A 14,904-nucleotide genomic window follows, 5' to 3' on the forward strand; every position below is an offset into this window, starting at 1 on the left:
GTTGAGAGTTTTTGTTTCAATTTTTATCATCATAAATGGGCAAAAAGTAGTTGGACTGATTTCGGTTTTTATACAAGTAAAGATTTAATAGTATAAGGATTTTTTTGCATTTCTTTACACTGAGTGTAAAACTCTACAAAGAGTTTTAGTATTTACTACTTTGAGGTTTCCCTCACAACTTCTGGCTCCATACCTAGCCCCTCTTTTATAATCTTCCTTAAAAGAAAGAGTGTAGCCTATAAATACTAAATATGATACCTTTTCCTTCTAGAAAGTGTTTGTTTATATATCTATATATGTTCTATGTACAAATATCCTACTACTTTTAATCTGATTTTTCTTCAGGATTATTCAGTAGGTTGTGAATTTTCTTTCTTAAAAATTGTAAACATAATGGTACCCAAGTTTTAAACTTAGATGTGCTTCATCTTAGTGAAATTTAATTCACAAGGAATCATAAATTGTGTTTTTGAGGCTGGGCGCAGTGACTCACACCTGTATCCCAGCAATTTGGGAGGCCGAGGTGGGCAGATCACTTGAGGTCAGGAGTTCAAGACTAGCCTGGTCAACATGGTGAAACCCTGTCTCTACTAAAAATACAAAAATTAGTCGGCATGTTGGTGGGTGGCTGTAATCCCAGCTACTCAGGAGGCTGAGGCAGAAGAATCTGAGCCAAGATAACACCATTGCACTCCAGCCTGGGCGACAGAGTGAGACTATCTCAAAAATAAATAAATAAATAAATAAATAGTATTTTTGAGCCTTCAAGATACAGTTCCTGAATATTCTAATTTAAATTGTTATAATTGGATTACCTAATATTCTTTTCAAGACTCCTGATGTATTAACTTCATGTTATTGTCACTTTTCAAAAAAGGAATTTTTTTCAGGAGTTAAATAAAGTCAGTCTTTTATATCCAAGGGTTTCAAACCCACAGATTAAACCAACCACAGATCAAAAATAGAAAAAAAAAAAAAAAAGGAAAAAAAATGTAAAAATTTAAAAATACAGTTTAACAGCTGTAAAACAGTTTTACTATAACATTTACATTGTGTTAGGTATTTTAAGTAATTTAAAGGTTACAGTATACAGGCGGTTAAAGTATACAGGAGGATGTGCATAGGTTATATGCATATAGCAAGCCATTTCATATAAGAGGCTTGAACATCCATGGATTTTGGTATAGAGGAGGGGTTTAAGGGGTGTCCTGCAATCAGTCCCCCTCTCATACCAAAGGATGACTGTATATTTCTTAAATGAAGAGACTTTCATTCTTTAAATATTATTGACTTACAGTTTAAAAATAAATAAATAAAAGCATACTATAGTTGTAAAAACATAATTTTAATAGTATATTCAGTGGCTGAAGTGATAGGGAGTATTAATCATTATTTCTTCAGTATAAAGTTATTCTTCCTGAAAAAGTAAGATATACCTGGGAAATATTCTTGGATCCTTCACACATCCACTTAATTTCTTGAAGGAAGAAAACAGACGAAAGACATGTAACAACAGAAACAAATAAACCACTTACTGTAAAATTCCAGGAATTGTGGGCTCATTCCCTCCCTCTAGTTTATTTATTTGCTCATCTTTATCACCTAATGGTAGTTTGTTTTCTTTGGTAGAGTATATGGCAGTCCCACATCGATGATAATTGGTGCTCCCTTCATCCAACTGGATCACTTTGAGATTCAGTTTTACATCATTTTAGCATTTTGTTTGTATATCAGTTGTGATGAGCCACTGATAAAATTTTGTTCTAAAATGAAACATATTACTTTGTTAGTACATTTTTTAGTGTCACACTGACTTTTAAAATTTGAATGATGTATAGACTTTGTTTTTTTAACACAATATGAGTATTTGCTCATGTTTTCTAAATTCCTTATAAAATAAAATTAATTCGAATTCAATCTGTACTTTCTTAAAATTATCTTTCCTCGAATGCTTTTTCTTTCTTCTGTTTCTCTAATTTTGTTTATGTTGGTGAGAGAAGTATTATACTCTCTATTTTTATTTAAAAAATTCTAGCAACTTATTACCCAAAATATTTATAATTCTGTTCCAAAAATGTCTTCCTGAAGAAGGCTCTTAAGTCTTTTATGTTCATTGTATTTAGCATAAGAGAAACATAGGTGAAATAATAGGTTCATTTACCAGTTGGGGTTTTGCCACAGTGACACTCTTACAAAATGGATATGTAGGCTGGGTGTGGTGGCTCATGCCTGTAATCCCAGCACTTTGGGAGGCTGAGGCAGGCAGATCACCTGGGGTCAGGAGTTCAGGACCAGTCTGACCAACACGGAGAGACCCAGTCTCTACTAAAAATACAAAATTAGCCAGGTGTGGTGGCACATGCCTGTAATCCCAGCTACTCGGGAGGCTGAGGCAGGCGAATTGCTTGAACCCGGGAGGCAGAGGTTGCAGTGAGCCAAGATGGCGCCATTGCACTCCAGCCTGGGCAACAAGAGCGAAACTCCGTCTCAAAAAAAAAAAAAAGGATATGTAGAATGAAAGAATAATAGCTAAGTTCTCCCTCACACTTTTTGGACACTTTACTGTTTGATATATTTCTTTTTTTTTTTTTTTTTTTTTTGAGACAGAGTCTTGCTCTGTTGCCAGGCTGGATTTGCAGTGGCGTGATCTCGGCACACTGCAACCTCTGCCTCCTGGGTTCAAGCCATTCTCCTGCCTCAGCCTCCCAAGTAGCTGGGACTACAGGCGTGAGCCACCACACCCAGTTAATTTTTTTGTATTTTTAGTAGAGACGGGGTTTCACCATGTTGGCCAGGATGGTCTCGATTTCTTGACCTTGTGATCCACCCACCTTGGCCTCCCAAAGTGCTGGGATTACAGGCAGGAGCCACCACGCCCGGCCACTATTTGATATATTTCATGTCTCATTGGCTTTGTTGGTGTACGCAGTGCACATGTGACTGCTAATCTTTTGTTTTGTTTTGTTTTTGAGACAGAGTCTTGCTCTGTTGCCCAGGCTGGAGTGCAGTGGCACAATCTCAGCTCATTGCAACCTCCGCCTCCCAGGTTCAAGCAGTTCTCCTGCCTCAGCCTCCTGAGTAGCTGGGACTACAGGCACATGCCACAACACCCGTCTAATTTTTTGTATTTTTAGTAGAGATGGGGTTTCACCATGTTAGCCAGGATGGTCTCGATCTCCTGACCTCGTTATCTGCCCACCTCGGCCTCCCAAAGCGCTGGGATTACAGGGATGAGCCCACTGCCCCCGGCCTAATCTTTCTTTTGAGTCAGGCAGTTCCTATGTATAGAATTGGGTTTGTTTGTTTTAAAGGAGAACCAGCTATTGAATACTTAGGATTTATAAATCCCATTCAGCTAGCTGTGAAATCAGCTTCAAAGTAACAGCAGAATCTTAAGAAGCACAAACTAGAAAGGAAAACCGCCAAAGTTGTAACTCAGTTGTTTCTGACCTCTTTTTACTATTGGTGCCATGCTTTGATTTATAAAGCCATCAGCCAAAGTCCTTTAGTGACAGATTAGCATATTGTTTAAAATAGGAGGTTGTGGGGAAATTGTTGTCTAAATGAAGTCTAGTATAAATAGCTACACTTTATTTAGTAAAATGTGCCATTTTGCTGCTTTATAGATCATGCTAAGTTTTTTTTTTTTTTTTTTTTTTGAGACAAAGTCTTGCTCTTTTGCCCAGGCTAGAGTGTAGTGGTGCAGTCTCGGTTCACTGCAACCTCCGCCTCCCAGGTTCAAGTGATTGTCCTGCTGTGGCCTCCGAGTAGCTGGGGTTACAGGTGCTCACCACCATGCCTGGTGAATTTGTATTTTGAATTTGAATACAAATTTTGAATTTGTATTTTTATGGTAGAGACGGGGTTTCACCATGTTGGCCAGGCTGGTCTCGAACTCCTGACCTCAGGTGATCCACCTGCCTCGGCCTCCCAAAGCGCTGGAATTATAGGCGTGAGCCACGGCACCCGGCCGGATCATGCTAAGTTCTTAAAGCAGGCAAGAGTTCTGAGTGGCTAGCCCAATGTGGGCCATTCAAATACTCTTCCAGTCAGATTTGAGTCTAGAGGTGTCAGTTCTTCACATTTTGGTACATAGTTTTACCTACGAATGGGAATCTACTGACATTTTCTCATGCCTTCTGCTTCTGGCATACTGAAGCTTATCTTTTAAAACGGTACGTGTATGTATGTATATTTATGTGTGTTAAGTATCAGGAGTGAGAGAGTAAATGTATGTAGAGGGGTGAGGGAGAGTCTTAACTATTTAGTTTGGGTGTAACCATCAGAAAGCAAACTTACTGAAGTGAGATGCTTAAGTTGGAGTATAGCAATGTCTTACATACTGGTTAATGAAACATCTGCTCTACTCTTAGGTCAGCTCTCTGGAGCTAAAGACAGCTACGTTTCCCTTACCAGGTAAAAATTCCCTGATATGTTGACTGTTAACAGATATTTGAAGGCCTTCTAAAAATATATGTAAATTTATTATTTTTCTCAGGCAGGGGTCCAAGTAGGAATGCAAAGAGAAAGTGTAAAGGTATTCTTCACAAAGTCCCCACAGTATTGACTTTCCCCTTTAAAAGTGCCTTATGGTTTAGCTGCTATGTGTGTGTGAGTGCATACTGTCAAGTTACATGACTGGTGAGGAATTTACTTTTGATTATTTATCTTGAACTTGTTCTCTTCCAAATATGGCAACAACTTACAGGAGTTCATGATTTTTTTCAAACTCAAGCCTTAAAGAAGAAATTCTGACTTTGCATTAACCATGTTCTTTTGGGAAGAAAAAAAAATAAGTATGAAGTAAAAAGGGAAGTTTAACCTTTTGGGGGAATTGGAACTCAACATTACTCTCACATGTTAGGATTACTTTAAAAGATAGAATTTCAGAATTTAAAAAACTAATCATTTTTAATATATAGAAATACCTAGTTGCCCATGTTTTGAATATTAGTCTCTCTTCACAACTTTGCATACTGTGTAATAAGGGATATGTGGGACGATTCAGTGTGAAAAACATGTTCTTTCTACAGAAAAAGCTTTTCATTTGAACTTGGTAGTGATTGAATTTTTAGCAGCCTGGCAACTTCAGGCACTTCTGTAGCAGCTTTGGATGTTAAAGTGTCCTTGGCCTTTATCCCTGAAATCCTAGGAGGCTCTCAAGTGCCTTCCAGCCATTCCCAGAAACCTTGAAGGCAGCATCTTTTCTCTGTGCCTTTGCCTAAGGGAGTCTTCCTGGAGCTGATACTCCCAAAAGTATACTGTTAACTTTGGAAAAGAGTCCTCCCTATCCCCAAACCAGCCCTCAGCCTGTGTCTGTGGCACAGGATTTGGAAAGCTTGGCAGGGCTGGATGCTTGGGAGCTTCAAAGAGAGCATAAATTCCTCTTGTAACTTTTTATTGGTTTAATTTTGCTCCTGAAAATGTGTCTGGGGTCAGGCACGGTGGCTCATGCCTGTAATCCCAGCACTTTGGGAGGCCGAGGAGGGTGGATCACCTGAGGTCAGGAGTTTGAGACCAGCCTGGCCAACATGGTGCAACTCTGTCTCTATCAAAACTAGAAGGCCAGGCATGGTAGCTCACTCCTGTAACCCTAGCACTTTGGGAGGCTGAGGCAGGCAGATCACAAGGTTAGGAGTTCGAGATCAGCCTGGCCAATATAGTGAAGCCTGTCTCTACTAAAAATAAAAAAAATTAGCCAGTGTAGTGGCATGTGCCTGTAGTCCCAGCTACTCGGGAGGCTGAGGCAGGAGAATCACTTGAACCTGGGAGGCAGAGGTTGCAGTGAGCCAAGATTGCGGCACTGCACTTCAGCCTGGGTGACAGAGCTAAACTCCATCTCAAAAAAAAAAAAATTAGCCGGCGTGGTGGTGTGCTCCTGTAATCCCAGCTACTCAGGAGGCTGAGGCATGAGAATTGCTCGAGCCCAGGAGGCAGAGGTTGCAGTGAGCCAAGATCACGCCAGTGCACTCCGGCCTGGACAACAGAGCAAGACTGTCTTAAAAAAAAGTATATCTGGGGGTGGTAATCATTCTATGATACACATTTAAGTTTGAGAAATACTGGTAATCTTCACTGTTGCTCTTGGATTTTGACTGCCTGTGAACTAAAGCTGTGGTCTCCAAAGTGGGGTACGTGACAGTAATTTATTGAAAAGCAGGAAGAGGCCGGACGCGTTGGCTCACACTTGTAATCCCAACACTTTGGGAGGCCGAAGTGGGCGGATCACTTGAGGTCAGGAGTGTCAGCCTGGCCAACATGGTGAAACCCAGTCTCTACTAAAAAAATACAAAAATTAGTAGGGCATGGTGGCATACGCCTATAATCCCAGCTACTTGGGAGGCTGAGGCAGGAGAATTGCTTGAATCCAGGAGGTGGAGGTTACAGTGAGCCCAGATCGTGCCAATGCACTCCAGCTTGGGTGACAGAGTAACTCCATCTCAAAAAGAAAAGCAGGAAGAAAATTTTGAAGCTTCTGTGTTTTTTTTTTTTTTTCTTTATTTTACTTTTAGAGACAGGGTCTTGCTCTGTTGCCCAGGCTGGAGTGCAGTGGCATGATCATAGCTCACAGTAGTCTCAAAACTCCTAATGCTCAAGTGATCCTCCCACTTCAGCCTCCTGAATAGGTAAGTAGGACTATACAGGTGTGTGCCACCATGCCTGGCTAATTTTTTATTTTTTGTAGCAGTGGGGTCTCGCTATGTTGCCCAGGCTAATCTTAGACTCCTGGCCTCAGGCAATCCTCCTTCCTCTACTGGGATTACAGGCATGAGCCACCGCACCTGGATTTTTTTTTCTTTCTTTATTTTTTTAAGTTGTAGAATATTTATTAAAAACTCACAACCCATATGTGTTAAGTAAATATTTTTAAATGAAAGATATATTTTTCTAAATAAAAATAACTTAGTGAGAAGACTATACTCATTTATTTATTTTTTACATCCTGATGTCTGGCTGGTCATTGAGAAGCTTTTTTTTTTTTTTGAGACAGAGTTTTGCTCTTACTGCCCAGGCTGGTGTGCAATGGCGTGATCTCAGCTTACTGCAAGCTCCGCCTCCCGGATTCTAGTGATTCTGCCTCAGCCTCCCAAGTAGCTGGGATTACAAGTGCCTGCCATCACACCTGGCTAAATTTTTGTAATTTTAGTAGAGACAAGGTTTTACCATGTTGGTCAGGCTGGTCTCGAACTCCTGACCTCAGATGATCCAACTGCCTTGCTCTCCCAAAGTGCTGGGATTACAGGTGTGAGCCACTGGGCCCGCCTGGCCTTATTTTTCTTTCTAAATCTCATCCTTTCTTTAAAATTTTACTTTGTGTAAGGTTATTGTTTTTGTTTTTGTTTTTGCTTTTTTTGAGATGGAGTCTCACTCTGTCATGCAGGCTGGAGTGCAGTGGCGCAATCTTGGCTCACCGCAACCTCCGCCTCTCGGGTTCAAGTGATCCTCCTGCCTCATCCTCCTGAGTAGCTGGGATTACAGGCACGTGCCACCATGCCTGGCTTATTTTTATATTTTTAGTAGAGACAGGGATTCACCATATTGGTCAGGCTGGTCTCGAACTCCTGACCTTGTGATCCGCCCACCTCGGCCTCCCAAAGTGCTGGGATTGCGGGCATGAGCCACCCCTCCCAGCCTGTTAAGTTTTTTATAATATGTTGCTATATAATATATTGTTACTGTATTGGTATAACAGTTCATATACATAATCAAGTATGTATATTGGGAGGGTACTTGAGCAACCTTGGGCTTGCTTAAATGCTGTATCTGTTTTTTCTTTTTTTTTGAGATGGAGTTTCACTCTTGTTGCCCAGGTTGGAGTGCAATGCCGCGATCTCAGCTCACTGCAACCTCCGCCTCCCAGGTTCAAGTGATTTTCCTGTCTCAGCCTCCCAAGTAGCTGGGACTATAGGCATGCGCCACCATGCCCGGCTAATTTTGTATTTTTGGTAGAGATGGGGGGTCTCTCCATGTTGGTCAGGCTGGTCTAGAACTCCCGACCTCAGGTGATCCACCCGCCTTGACCTCCCAAAGTGCTGGGACTATAGGCGTGAGCCACTGTGCCTAGCCACTTTATCTGTTTTTTCTTATATAAAATTCAGATATAATATGTACATCTTAGGATTGTTATGAGGATGAGGTGAAATAATACATTTAAAGCATAAATATGCTTAAAGCACGTAAAAATAGTGCCTGGCATATGGTAAGCATTCAATAAATGTTGGCTGGCACTATTATTATAATGGGTGAATAGGGGTAGATTTTCTTATGCTCTCTGCTATACACTGAATGTTTGTACCCTCCCCCTACCCCCAAATTCATGATGTTGAAACCTAATTCCCAATTTGATAGTATTTGGAGGCCTTTGGGAGGTGATTATGTCATGAGGGCTAGTGGGATCAGTGCCCTTATAAAAGAGACCCCAGTGAACTCCCTTGCCCCTTCTGCCATGTGAAAACATAGCAAAAAAAAAAAAAAAAAAAGACAGCTGTCTATGAACCAGAAAGTTGGCTCTCTACCAGACACCAAATTGGCCAGTACTTTGACCTTGGACTTTCCAGCTTCCAGAGATAAAATTTTGTCTTTTGTAAGCCATTCAGTCCGTTATTTTGTTATAGCAGCCAAAACAGACCAAGACCCTATCTTTCTTTTTATTATTGATATAAAGCTATATATTTAGCAGGGACAGTCAGCTGTTACTGATAAGTTAAAATGTACAAAGCAAGATTCATTTTTTTCCTGTGTATATGAAAGTATCTAAGAACACTTGGGTTGGGTGTGGTTGCTCACACCTGTAATCCTAGCACTTTGCGAGGCAGTGGTGGGAGGATTGCTTGAGCCCAGGAGTTCAAGACCAGTCTGATCAATACAGGGAGACCCCGTCTGTATTTAAAAACAAAACAAAACAAAAACACTTGTACCCTCAATTGAAAGGTCTTTAGAGGCAGCCAAATTCCAGATATAGACAAATATTCCTTTTATTCACATTTATATAATCACCATTTATCATTCAAAAGCCAAATTCACTGGTGATTTGCCTATGTGATATGGCCTACCTTGGGCCAGGCTGAAGCTTTTGGAGAAACTATGAAAAATGTTATATTGAGTTCAAATTGTATTTCAAGGATGTATACTTTTGAAGAAAAAAATGTTGGGAGATAAGTGGAATAGTGTGATGTTTAAAAGTGCACTCCAGGCCGGATGCGGTGGCTCACGCCTGTAATCCCAGCACTTTGTGGGGCTGAGGCAGGCAGATCACCTGAGGTCAGTTTGAGACCAGCCTGGCCAACATGATGAAACGCCGTCTCTACTAAAAAACTACAAAAATTAGCCAGGCATGTCGGCAGGCACCTGTAATCCCAGCTACTCGGGAGGCTGAGAGGAGAATCAGTGAGCCGAGATCACGCCACCACATTCCAGCCTAAGTGAAAGAGCAAGACTTTAATTTAAACAAACAAATAAAAGTGTACTCCAGGCACAGTGGCTCATCCCTATAATTTCAGCACTTTGAGAGGCTCAGGTGGGGGGATCACTTGAGGCCAGGAGTTTGAGACTAGCCTTGGCAACATGGCATGACCTCGTCTCTACAAAAAAAAAAAAATTGTCTAAGTATGGTCTTGTTGCAGATGAAGTACTTACTGATAAATACCTATGCCCTTGAAAAAGCCTCTGCATTTGACAGTACATTATATATGTATTGTGTGTACTATAGCACCTCATTAAGACCAATCTGGCCAGGTACAGTGGCTCAAACCTGTAATCCCAGCACTTTGGGATGCTAAGGCAGGAGGATCACTTGAGCCCAGGACTTCAAGACCAGCTTGGGCAACATGAGGAAACCCTGTCTCTACAAAACATACAAAAATTGGCCCGGCACACATCCATAGTCCCAGATACTTGGGAGGCTGAGGTTGGAGGATCTCCTGAGCCTGGGGAGGTTGAGGCTGCAGTGAGCCATGATCACACCACTGCATTCCAGCCTGGCAACAGAGCAAGACCCTGTCTCAAAAAAAAAAAAAAAAAAAACCAATCTGAGTTAATTTTCTAAAAACATCAGACCCACCATTCTTGTTGCACTTAACACCAAATTCCAATGATATGTTTGATTGTCCATTTCAATGATTTCAGTGGAATATGAGCTCCCTGAGATCACAGTCCATGTCCTATATTTTGTATCTTCAGTTTTGCATTTAATAAATACTTGTTGAATTGTTTATGGTCACACAGCTAGTAAGTGGCAGACCTGGCATTTAAATCCGTATCTATCTTCATTCCCAAGCCTGCCTGTCTGGTAACAATAAATACTATATAGAAGATGTGGTTTGTGGTACATACATGGTATTTTAGTTTTTTTCAGTTTGGCCTGCTTATATCAAGCAGCATTATTAGAATATGTCAATACTGCTTTTATTATTCGTACTCTGCAGCTGAAGGGACTGGAAGGAGGATGCTGTTATTGTAGATGGTAATGCAAGTGTTAAATTTAAGGAGTAACTTTACCTTTTTTTTTTTTTTGAGACAGAGTCTCACTGTCACCCAAGCTGGAGTGCAATGGCGCAGTCTCAGCTCACTTCAACCTCCACCTCCCAGGTTCAAGCAATTCTCGTGTCTGCCTCCTAAGTAGCTGGGATTACAGGTGCGTGCCACCATGCCTGGCTAATTTTTTTTTTTTTTTTGTATTTTTAGTAGAGACAGGGTTTCACCATGTTGGTCAAGCTGGTCTCAAACTCCTGACCTCAAGTGATCTGCCTGCCTCAGGCTCCCAAAGTGCTAGGATTGCAGGCATGAGCCACCACACCTAGCCTAGAGTAACTTAACCTTAAGAACAGGTAAGTGGCTGGGTGCGGTGGCTCACGCCTGTAATCCCAGAAACTTGGGAGGCCAAGGTGGGCGGATCATGAGGTCAGGAGATCGAGACCATCCTGGCCGAAATGGTGAAACTCCGTCTCTACTAAAATACAAAGCACTAGCCTGGCGTGGTGGTGTGCACCTGTAGTCCCAGCTACTCGGGAGGCTGCGGCAGGGGAATCGCTTGAACCCGGGAGGCGGAGGTTGCAGTGAGTCAAGATCGTGCCACCCCACTACAGCCTGGCGACAGAGCAAGACTGCATCTCAAAAAAAAAAAAAAAAAAAAAAAAGAACAGGGAAGTGATGTGGCCTTAGCAGCACCCTATTTATTTATTCATTCATTTGTATATTTTTTGAGTCCAGGTCTTGCTCTGTTGTTCAGGCTGGAGTACAGTGTTATGGTCATGGCTCACTGTAGCCCCAAACTCTTGGGCTCAAGTGGTCCTCCCACCTTAGCCTCTCAAAATGCTGGGATTTCACACGTGAACCACCGTGCCTGGTTTATTATATTTTGGGGACAGAGTCTCACTCTGTCATTCAATCTGAAGTACAGTGACGTGATTACAGCTCACTGCAGCCTCAACCTCATGGGCTCAAACAATCTTCCCACCTCAGCATCCTAAGTAGTTGGGACCACAGGCATGTGCCACCATGCCTGGCATTTTTTTTTTTTTTTTTTCTGGTATTGGCAGGGTCTCCCTATGTTGTTGCCTAGGCTGATCTCCCACTCCTGGGCTCAAGCAGTCCTCCTGTTTCGGCCTCCCAAAGTGCTGGGATTATAGGCATAAGCCATTGCACCTGTCTGGGAAGCTCATCTGAGCCTTGGTATCCAGAGTTTTTATTGGAGCTAATTATGTAGACATGATTAATTAGCCATATGGCTGATCAGTTTTCAGTCCCTCAGGAGGTGGAGCTGATACCATGTGACCCAGCTCTTTCACACTAAATCACATTGTTAGACTATCTTGCATGACCCATGGCCCCAGGCAAACAAAAACACTATGAAGCATGACATTCCAAGGGTTTAGGGATTACTTCCAAGAAGCCAGCAGTAAAGGCCAGACTGTTCTATGGCAAGGTTAAATTTTTTACACCTGCCCCTCTACATCGTAGAAGGGCCCGTTTCCTCAATTTTTTTGGATTATGTTATTTCTTCAATTCTCTCTTAGCTTTTCATCAGAGGTAAAAATAACGTTTGTAGTTTCCAGTTACTACACCTAGATTATGGTGTAGTAAGAAAAATCTCAGTGATTTCTTTTTTTTTTAATTTTTCTGGGCTAGGTGTAGTGGCTCACGCCTGTCATCCCAGCACTTTGGGAGGCTGAAGTGGGCAGATCACCTGAGGCCAGGAGTTCGAGACCAGGCTGGTCAACATGGTGAAACCCCCTCTCTACTAAAAATACAAAAAGCCAGGTGTGGTGGCTCGTGCCTGTAGTCCTAGCTACTTGGGAGGCTGAGATATGAGAATAGCTTGAACCCGCGAGGTGGAGGTTGCAGGGAGCCAAAATCTCGCCACTGCACTCCAGCCTGGGTGACAGAATGAGACTGTCTCAAAAAAAAAAAAAAAAAAAAAAAAAGTTTATTTCTCATCTATGCTAAATTATCCTCATGTGTTGTAAGAGGAGAAGCTTTACTTCACATCTGTCTAACCCCAGAATCCAGGATCCAGACTGATGGCAACTCTAACATCACAGTCCTAATGGCAGAGAAGAATCTTAGAGAATCTTCCATTTGTCACTTTCATTGACTAGTGCAAGTCACATGGCTATGCCTGACTTTGGGGGAGGGGATGGCTGAAGAAGTACAGAGGAGCTACATAGTGGAGATTAGTTATAATATTTATAATATATCCAAAAAAGAGCTTCTAGAGGCCTGAACTAAATGATCATCTTATAGAGGCAAGTGGAATCACATGACTTTGTGCAATGTGAGTGTAAAAAACTAGGACAGTGGGTAGACATTAGTAGGAGGCTGATTGCTTTAATATGAAGTCAAATTTTAGAAGTTTATAGAATTTTAGAATTTTATAAGAGGAGCTGCCTAGAGTGGTAGCAAATTCCTATATAAAAAATGAATTGGTCACTATTTCTCTCATAGTGACTATTGTGAAGATAGTTTAGATTTTCTTGAAGCACTATTTTGCATGGTTATAACATTTGTCTGCTCCATTGAATCTAAAATAAGTTGGCTGCACACGGTGGCTCCTGCCTGTAATCCCAGCACTTTGGGAGGCCGAGGTGGGAGGATCACCTGAGGTCAGGAGTTCAAGACCAGCCTGGCCAACATGGTGAAACCCTGTCCCTACTAAAAATACAAAAATTAGCCGGGCATGGTAGCACATGCCTATAGTCCCAGCTACTCAGGAGGCTGAGGCAGGAGAATTGCTTGAACCCGGGAAGTGGAGGTTGCAGTGAGCCAAGATTGGGCCATAATCCAGTGACCCAGCCTGGGTGAAAGAGTGAGACTCCGTCTGAAAAAAAAAAAAAAAAGAAAGCTAAAGTCAACATATAGCATAAATGAGTAGATGTGTCAGAGGGTGAGTAAACCTGGAATGTCTCCTCTTCCTTGATCAAATACCCACTAGCTAGTGGTTCACCAAATGGCTGGTGCTATTTTACTAAGGTCATCAGCTGACGTAAGTGTGCAGTTTCATCTTGGTGGCTAGATCTCCCTCTAAAGAGAGCTGGCTGGAGATTTCTTGCTCATATTTCCTGGCTCATGGTGCTTCTGTGAAATATCTCCAGACTAAAGTGGCATTTAAAGCCCACTTCCAACCCTTCCTGGAGCATTCAGTGGGCAAAGGTTCCACCATTATAAATGTACTTGCTTTTGTCTTCCCTGTAGCCACCACAGCTTCTACTCCACCAATTCATGTCTGGCACTTTCAAATCCAAACTCGAAACTCAAATCCTTTGCAAGTCTTCCTCAGTTATTCCCTTTAGCTGTAATGATGAATATTTGTCCCCATAATTTTTTTTTTTTTTGAGACAGTCTCACTGTTGCCCAGACTGGAGTGCAGTGGCCAATCTTGGCTCACCGCAACCTCCACCTCTGGGGTTCAAGTGATTCTCGTGCCTTAGCCTCCCGAGTAGCTGGGATTACAGATGTGCACCATCACACCTGGCTGATTTTTCTATTTTTAGCAGATACGAGGTTTCGTCATGTTGGCCAGGCTGTTCTGGAACTTCTGGCCTCAAGTAATCCACCTGCCTCGGCCTCCCAAAGTCCTGGGATTGCAGGCATGACCCAGGATTGCATGCCTGGCCTTATTCCCATGAATTCTTATTCAAGATTTTATTGGAATTATTTGGTTATTTTCAAGAACAATATAACTTTTATGAGCTTAAAATATTTTATGGAAAATGGTAAATATTTGAAAATAGAATAGTATAATGAACATCTAAATAGTGGTGAATATTTTCTTTTTTCTTTTTATCTTTTGAGACAGGGTCTCGCTTGGTCATCCAGGCTGGAGTGCAGTGGCGTGGCTCACTGTAATCCCTGCCTTCCAGGCTCAAGCGATCCTCCCGCCTCAGCCTACCAAGTAGCTAAGCTGAGTTATTTTTGAGACAGTCTCATTCTGTCACCCAGACTGGAGTGCAGTGGCACGATCTCAACTGACTGCAACCTCCGCCTCCCAGGTTCAAGCGATTCTCTTGCCTCAGCCTCCCGAGTAACTGGGATTTAGCGACATGCACCACCATGCGTAATTTTTTGTATTTTTAGTAGAGACAGGGTTTCACCATGTTGGCCAGGCTGGTCTTGAACTCCTGATTTCAGGGGATCCACCCGCCTTGGCCTCCCAAAGTGCTGGGATTATAGGCATGAGTCACTGTGCCTGGCCACTGATGGATATTTAAATAGTCCTATTACCTTATTTAATTTCACAGCTCTACAAGGAAGACATTGTCTTAATTTCATACATGTGGAAACTTTTGGTGGAGCAATGACTTGCCCAAAATACCATGGGAGGCAAGTGGCAGAAAGGCATTCAAACTCAGGGCTGTCTGACTTCCTTTGTTATTCTGGCTACCCCTCCATTGGGCCTGCAAATTACTT

The sequence above is a fragment of the Pan troglodytes genome, chromosome 4 (assembly GCF_028858775.2).
Source record: "Pan troglodytes isolate AG18354 chromosome 4, NHGRI_mPanTro3-v2.0_pri, whole genome shotgun sequence".
NCBI classification, from domain to species: domain Eukaryota; kingdom Metazoa; phylum Chordata; class Mammalia; order Primates; family Hominidae; genus Pan; species Pan troglodytes.